This window comes from Pinus tabuliformis, chromosome 6 (assembly GCF_031772625.1).
Source record: "Pinus tabuliformis cultivar Carrire ecotype Pingquan chromosome 6, CPIR1, whole genome shotgun sequence".
Taxonomy (NCBI): domain Eukaryota; kingdom Viridiplantae; phylum Streptophyta; class Pinopsida; order Pinales; family Pinaceae; genus Pinus; species Pinus tabuliformis.
The window spans coordinates 140,488,449-140,497,045 of NC_142292.1; the positions used below are offsets into that span (position 1 = coordinate 140,488,449).

At 35.4% G+C, this 8,597-nt stretch overlaps 1 pseudogene; it reads right to left on the bottom strand.

The window, feature by feature from the left end:
• Positions 1-7,501: 7,501 nt before the first annotated feature.
• Positions 7,502-8,074, bottom strand: LOC149257761 (ethylene-responsive transcription factor 1A pseudogene; annotated as a pseudogene).
• Positions 8,075-8,597: the final 523 nt, after the last annotated feature.

Consider the following 8,597-nt stretch of genomic DNA (forward strand, 5'->3'; position numbering starts at 1 on the left):
TATAATTAACTAAAAATTTGAAGAGAAAATCAAAGAAAATTTTGGAAAACTTAAACAAAATAAAATTATTTATCTTTTTTCAAATTTTCAAACATCTAAATCACCTTACTTCGAGCATAGGAGGGACTAGCTCCAAAGAAAGGGGTCATTGGCCCATCCAATTACCTCCTAGATCCATAGATGATAGTCCCTTGTTCTGGCAACCCCTCTAGGATCATATAGCTGGACCAACTGCTTGTTCAAGGGAACTTCGATAGTCAGCGAGTGCCTAGTTCACCTCTAGAGGGACCCATTTTAGAAAATTCGAGGAAATTAGAAAGGTGCATCTAGAATTAGGATTGCTTCCTCATATCTCTGGATGTCCCTTTCAGAAGGTTCAAATTTGGCAACGAAACTCAAGCTCAAGCTCTATACCCAGCATTTGATACTTTAATAATATATTTTTGTAGTGTTTTCATTTTACCACATACAACACTGTCAAACTCTGTTGGTTGAGAGTCAAATTTGTGTAGAGATTCATTCAGACACCCAAAACTAGGAATCACTTTGTTTATGGATCACATTCAGTATTAGAGCACATTACAAAACCATAAATGAAGTCTTGTGGGACAGATTGATGGTCTAGACAAGAAGTCACCATTATGTTTGCTAGAAAAAAGATCCCATTATACCAGAGTTGCCAGGTGGTAGGAGAATGGAAGGGGACAATGAAGCAAAAGGTAACTGACATATACAACTCAGATAACTGACATATACAATCTCCCCTCAGGGAATTCCTATGAAAAATCACCCGTTACTCCAAAATTTTAATCCCTTCATGGGAACAGTATTGCAGCCTATTCATTTAAGATAATCTTACAGGAACACAGTACTAGTCCGAAAAGCAAAACATAATTGAATTAGGCTGAAGAAACCATACAAAGAAAGGCAGAGCATTTACACACAAATGATGGTGGCTTGTTGCATTATAATATGATGGAGGTAAGCAACATTCCTCAGTTGCTCTCACATACTAAGACCTTGCCTGTTCACAGATTGTTATGAGTGGAATAAGATTTTCCTTAACACTGCGTTGTTATAAGACCAAACTCTCTAAATCTAAATATAACCAGAGTTATACTAGGTTTACTTTACATAGAGCTAGCCCCTAGTCTCCTAGATGTTATAATTAAACATGCCAACATGGAACATCAGTTGGGGAGCTCTCAATCATCAATGTCAATATTTGAAACAATTTTTGCAATTATAAAAGAAAAATAACAGTCACAGTCACTGCCTCTGTTGTATCTTCAACACTCTCATTTTCTTCAAATAGCTGTAGGCAATGCAAATAGAGCAAGAGAAGTTTTAAAGTTTTGAATGAAGCACTGGAGTTGCTTCCTTTTCCAAAGGTTTTTCTCGAGGTACATTTAAAATCAAGAAGTCTGGGTTCTAAACAAATTGATTTGTACAGATATGAATAGATGAGGAATAACTTTGTATCAAAATTGACAAGAAGTACCTAGCCTTGGAAACTGGCCAAAATTCTTTGCTTTACAATCTACAAAAGCATTGGGTAGCAATTGTTGAAAGCACTCCAAGAAAACGTTCCACTCTTCCTCACTCATTTGAGACAATTCAAAACCAACTGGATTCTAATTTCTCACTGCTGTCTAGATAGAGCATTCCTTGTCAACTCAGGGGAGCTATTGCCATTTAAATTCTAGTACAAATTGGCACACGACTATTTATTGGAAATAACAAAGTCTCATTCTTTTAACTGCCTAAGAAGGTCGAGCCTCTTCAAATACTATGTATCGAAATTTCTTGCTAAGATTTAGTAGAGAACGCTACTTGCACCTTGTCTGTGTTTTGGTGATATTCTTGATGAATTCCAGAATCCAGAACAAGCTTATGTTTGGTCATTGGTAGCTATGAATAATAAAAGAAATAGTGAGAATCACTGCTCAATTTTCATGCTCTTCGGTGTTGATTTCTAGACTTGGGAAGTGTGCACCATACAATAATGATGTGTTGTGTTGTCACTTTGTCTGGCAGTGATTTAAATATAAACCCCTACTAGATCCGAACTCGTTGTTAATGATGCATGCTTTATGTGCTCATTAGAATGTAATTTTCAGGAAAACACTGTAACTTGAGCAATATAATACCAAGGTTTCATCATGTTAATTTCAATGTCAATTCTTCGAAAACCAAAATTCCACATTGCTAGATCAAATGACTGTTGGGTAATTTATATAGCTTCTTAGTCCTAAAAATACAAACCACATTTCTTGATGCTAATATTCGGTGGTTATCTTGAACTGAACTTGAGATTTTGAAAACATCATTGAAAGATATAGGTTCATTTCAGTAATTTCTACCCAATTTCGACACTTTACTTGATGAACCTGTAGACTTCATCTTTTCCATGTGACCGGCCCAAAAATAAATGATTGAGGGTTTTAAATTGTTCACCTTGTAATCCTTATTCTACTTATGTTGTAATCCTTATTTTACTTATGCTGAGACTTGCGAGGATACGACATAGAGTTCTCGATCTTATGCTCTTACTTCAAAACTAAGATAGGGCATAATACTCCTCTAATTTGTGTGAATGAGCTTGTAGCTCGAAATCTTGTAAACCATATGGATGTTATATAAACCACGGGGAAATTTATTTTACTTATGCTGAGACTTGCGAGGATACGACATAGAGTTCTCGATCTTATGCTTTTACTTCAAAACTAAGACAGGGCATAATACTCCTCTAATTTGTGTGAATGAGCTTGCAACTCAAAATCTTGTAAACCATATGGATGTTATATAAACCTCGGGGAAATTTATTTTACTTATGCTGAGACTTACGAGGATATGACATAGAGTTCTCGATCTTATGCTCTTACTTCAAAACTAAGACAGGGCATAATACTCCTCTAATTTGTGTGAATGAGCTTGCAGCTCGAAATCTTGTAAACCATATGGATGTTATATAAACCTCGGGGAAATAAATGTAGAACATTGTAACGGTTCCTGTGATGCAAAGGCATACTCCAGAGAGGAGAAAAGTCGTGACAATTTGTACCCAAAAAGGTCCACGCTAATTGGTTCTTACTGTTTTCAGATCAAAGGCACGAGTCTCTTTGTTTGTGGAATTTGATACATCTTTGGATCTTCCTCTAAATCAATGGCCTCATATAAAATATCTGGGCTTCCAATAGATTCTGATATCGGGTAGTGATCGTTAAAACTATGGGCTGGGATTTCTCCATTAAAACACATTGAAGATGCATCAGAAATTCCAACCCGAGGTGAAGGTCTAAAGGAAGACCTAGGAAGAGAAGGAGATACTTGTTTTTGACCGCTTGGCAATGCAAGTTTCAGGTTCAAGCACCCCTCTTGATCCATATGGAACTGAACAGAGAATTGCTCACCCTCTGCAGATTGATTTATAGTCATAGTACTTACAACAGGAGAATGACAAAACCGTATAGCAGAGAGTTCAAAATCCGCATACATGATACAACTTGGCAAGCATACAAGGATATTACGGGACTGAACACAGGGATAGCGCATTATGACATGAACAGTTGATCCCAGCGAACCTTACCTACCCAAATCTTGAGAGAATTATGTGGTCTAGACTCTAGAACAAGCATTCATAAAAGAAAACCAGAGATTGAAGTGTGTAGGTTGTACCTTTTGACAATGCTGTTGAAGATGCGGGCGTGAAGCTGCTTGGCTCTGCTCTGTGCCTGGCTTGCATGTGAGTAGTGATGGGTTTGCTCTCTTCTTCTGCTTAAATCCTTGAAAAAACATGAGCAACTGGAGTCTAGAACTGGTGTTTTTCTTTGGCAACGCTCTCACAATACCCTGCATTCTTAGCTTGTTCTTTCTTCAACTGCTCGCTCACAAATACCCTGGACTCTAGAGTTCTTATGTTTAATTTCCAAAAACTAACAGTCCAGCTCAGAAACTAATAGTCCAGCGCAGCAGACTAACAGTGAACTGCAAATTAAACTCTCTGTATGTGTAATCAATTGCTAATTAAACTTGATTTAACCCACGTTTGAAAAAATTAAATTTAATCTGAGTCTGAAAAAATAAATTTAACTGCAAGTCTATAAGGAAATGGCCAGAAGAAACTGCAAGTCTATCCGGAAACGACCAAAAGAAACTGTTTCGTTTCGCCGGAAACCATTTCTTGCCAATGAAAACGAAAACGACCGTTGCAGACAACGTTTCTAGTATGGTCGGGTTTCTCCAAAGGTTTCTGCCAGAAACAGGGGACATCGTCCCGTTTCTGGTAACTAGGCTGGGTGAAACGAATCTGAGGCCTTCCCCACCAAAGGTTGTGACTCTCTCCATTGGCTTTGTATCTAGCAACAGAATAAAGAAACATACACGATTTGAAATTGAATGCCCGGGACACCATCCTTAATAATTGAGATCACTCCAACAAAATGACATTATAGTTAAACGAATTGCGTTTCAGTGAATCAACAAAAGATCGATTACAACTGAATGCATGTTAAAAAAAAATAGCGTCTAATTGGAGAGAAGAGTTAGTCTGCACAATGAATCAAACCTCCGCATTAGGAAGCTCATGATTGAGTGTGCTGAACTTCATATTAATTGGAAATTTGTTCAGCTCACGGTCTTTCTCTCTCCCTTTCCCTGCTCCTTCAACCGGTATAAAGGACGAGCAAGAGTAGCATAACATCTTGTTTCATAATAATGAGAGATTTGTTCAGGACACCCCTGCTGCCTATCTAAAAGCCCTACAACCGCATCAGCTCTAGCATTATTGGGGAGAGCAGTATCGTAAGTTTTGGCATTATTGGGGAGCGCGGTATGTTAGTGTTGGAGCATTCACTCATGAAACACAAATTCTGTTTTTTTTTTTTTTTTTAATGATTTGGGAGGCATTGGCAAAAGAACAAAGTGGCTACTAGGGAATTATATCCCATGAGACCTTGGTCAGCCATTTGAAAATTAGAAACAAAATTTTCAAAAAATGATAAATTTATTTTTAAATTTACAAAATAAAAATTGCAAAAATACAACGAAAATTGGGCCTCGAGTATGCCTTCAAATGTTAGTATCTGAGCAACATGCCTTAAAATGTTAGTATCTGAGCACTCACTCACGAAAGTCCACTTACCAAATTATTATTATTTTAAAATGATTTGTGAGGTATTGACAAATACCAAAAATAAAATGCCATCCACTAGGGAAGTTATGTCCCATCAGAGCTTGCTCAACCTATTGAAAATTAGAAATAAGATTTTTAGAAAATTATAAATTTATTTTTAAATTTACAAAACAAATTCACAAAGACAAAACAAAAATTGGGCTTGGAGTATGTGCTAAAACTATTTCTGCGTGGCTAAGAATTCATCTTCCTTGGACCTAGTTAAGAGTTCATTTTCCTCCGACCTAAGGAAACAAGTTAACAAGAAGTTAAGGGCCCAAGGCCCAGAGGCATCTGGCCGAAGTGAAAGTCTGCCGGATTATCCCTGCATCTTTGGTTAGCAACAAATAATGGCCGAAGTGAAAGTCTGCCGGATTATCCTTGCATCTTTGGTTAGCAACAAATAATTGCTGTCTTGACTGTTGGTTTGACAAGTGAGGTATGATAGATTATCCACCAAAATAATAATAATAATAAGATGTTGTCAAGACAGTTTGACCGTAAAAAAATGCTATAAGATTACTAACCAAATCTAAAATAATAAAGATTTAAAAATAAAGATATGTGAAGCAATCATTTTGAAATGAGGTTAAGATTACTAACCAAATCTAAAATAATAAAGATTTAAAAATAAAGATATGTGAAGCAATCATTTTGAAATGAGGTTATTTTTAGTGCGATTATTTAAACTGATTTTTTGACTGCATATACGGATTCAGCATCCTAAAAAATTTTTAGAGTAAAGACCATCCATCAAACTTTTGATTTCAATAAATTCCGAATAAATTTAAAAAAAAATCCAGAAGAAAAAAACTTTCAAAAATCACAATACAACTCGTTTCGAAAATAAAAGAACGCCATCTAGTTATCAAAAAGTCTATTGATTGAATTCTTTACACGAGTATCCATTAAAAGTTCCAACCATAATTAAAAAAGAAAATTAACAGCTCAGTGCTAATAAAAGAAAATAAAAATTCCACCCATAATTAAAAAAATAAATAAAAGCTCGGGCGTAAGAAAAGAAAATCCCAAAATAGGGAATCTGTACAGGCTGGGCCCACAGAAATAACGGAAAACAAAATGAAAACTGTTTGTCACTGAACGACAACGTTCCAGCTGGCTCTCTCATTGTTTTTCTGTTTTATTCTAACCTTTTCTGACGCACGAAAATTTCACCAAATTTTCGCAATTCCTCTTCGTAACTGTCTTCACAGCGACAGAGATTTTAGATTTCAACTCGAGATATTTATTAATTATTCTAATTTCGTAAGATGAATATACATTTGTTCTTTTCAATGTAATAGGTCTAGTGTGACTATTTTTTAAGTTAATATCGTTGATATAGTTTGATTGATATTATTTTTATTTTTTAATTCGTGATTTTTTAGTACTAGTTCAATAAAATTAAAGTATTAATTTCATGTTATTTTTTATTTTATAATATGTGTTATAATTTAATAATTTTATGAAATAAATTTGAAAAAATAATTTTAAATTAATACAATTATATTAATAAAAGTGATTAATTAATGTTAAAAATATTATTATTATATAATTTTTATCATAAATAATTTTTTATTTATGAAAAAATAAAAATTCTTCAAACTCAATTCCAATATAAACCATTTCTTTTTCTCAATAAAATTATTTTGTGTAAATAAACTTGTCAATAGCATACTTAAATCACGAATATAGTAATTTCATCCATTTGTACTTCCATGGCACGAGTTTTTATAAACATAAATATATTTTTAATCAATACAACTCTTTAAAAACAATTTATATATAATAAATTTAAACAATATTTATTTTAAAAATCGGAGAAGGAACCGCAACTAGGAAACCTTTATGGTGGAGAGAAAGCACAATGCCCTACAACGCAACTTATATATATATATATTTCATAGTTATACTAGAATCTGAAAAGGTAAAGATATATTGACATTGTTATTTAATTTCTATAATTTTGTATAAAAATTTTAGAATTGTATTAAATAAGTGTGAAAAATAAATATAAATATCAAAAGACAAATTAATCCATTTTTGAAATTCTAATATTAATATAAAAAATTACTTTAAAATAAAAATAAAAATTAAAGAATAATTAAAAAATAATTAATCTATGGAACGGAGGCATACTAATCTATAGCATACATAAATTAGTATTTGAATGCAAAGAAAAGCAGAAGGCTTTAAACCAAGAAGAATACGAGGGAAGGGACACCCGTTCAGATTCTGCCCAGACAACAAATCTGAACATGAAATAAAAAAAAAAGCTTTGGCTTAGTAATAAATAATTACATTTATATATGCCTATGCAAGTAACGGTCAATCTTCAGCCACCGCATCATCACCGTTTCCTCTCTTCCTCTTGTGCGCCTTGTGACCTTCGGGCGATCCATTTTCTGAATTGGAAACTAAGGCGAGGGGGAAGTTAACGATAGCCCTGGATCCACGGATTCTGAAAGCAGCCCGGTCATATGCAAGAGCAGCCTCTTCGGCTGTGTTGAAAGTACCCAGCCATAGCCTGGCCCCCGTCCTTGCGGGGTCCCTTATTTCAGCCGCGAATTTTCCCCATGGCCGCCGCCTGACTCCTCTGTAGTGTCTAGCGCAGCTTTTCTTGATCGCTGTATTCTCCTCCTCATGTGCCTGTGGCTTTACCTTAACCGTCTCTATTCTTCTAACTAAGCACACAGAAGAAGATGGAGAGCAAGTTTCTTGGGTAAATTTACTCGCATCGTCCTCTGATACTGATATGCTGCTGCTACTCTGGCATGAGCCGCCAGTGGTGAAGGATAAGGATGAAGACGCTGAGGATGAGTTTCCTACAATATCGTCCTCCACTTCTAGTAAATGGTGGCGAATGAACTCCAACATGAGGCTCGCGTCTGCAATATCCATCGAAATTGTCTCTCGCCAATCACAACGATATTCACATTCAGATATATTGATTTTTATTTCGCAGCAGGCGGACTGGTTGTGGCGGATAGAGAAGTGCGGGAGTTAAGAATATAAATCATTCATTTCCACAGTAAGCACATTGCATCGTACTTTCGTGAAAATTTCATCAGTGGCGGTGCGCACTTTCGCAAACATTTCATCCCTGCGTACTTTCGTGACATTTTCGTCAATAAATTCCATTCTGTAGATTCAACCTGATCGGGCACAACCGTAGGCTTCCTTGAAATTCTTGTCACAATTTTTTTCCTCGTGGTGCGAGATGAATGAGACGTGGCCCTCAAATAATATGGGGTCCCTATAATTTCTGGTTATAAAAGACATGTGCACAAACTGATTTCTCTTTACAAAAGACATGCGTACACACTATTTTCTTTTATCCATTTCCCCTAGCACCTAATTCCAGAGATCTGGAGATTTTTAGAAAATTTGGATGGTAGCAGTCTAGTTTCAGGATTTTAGGCAG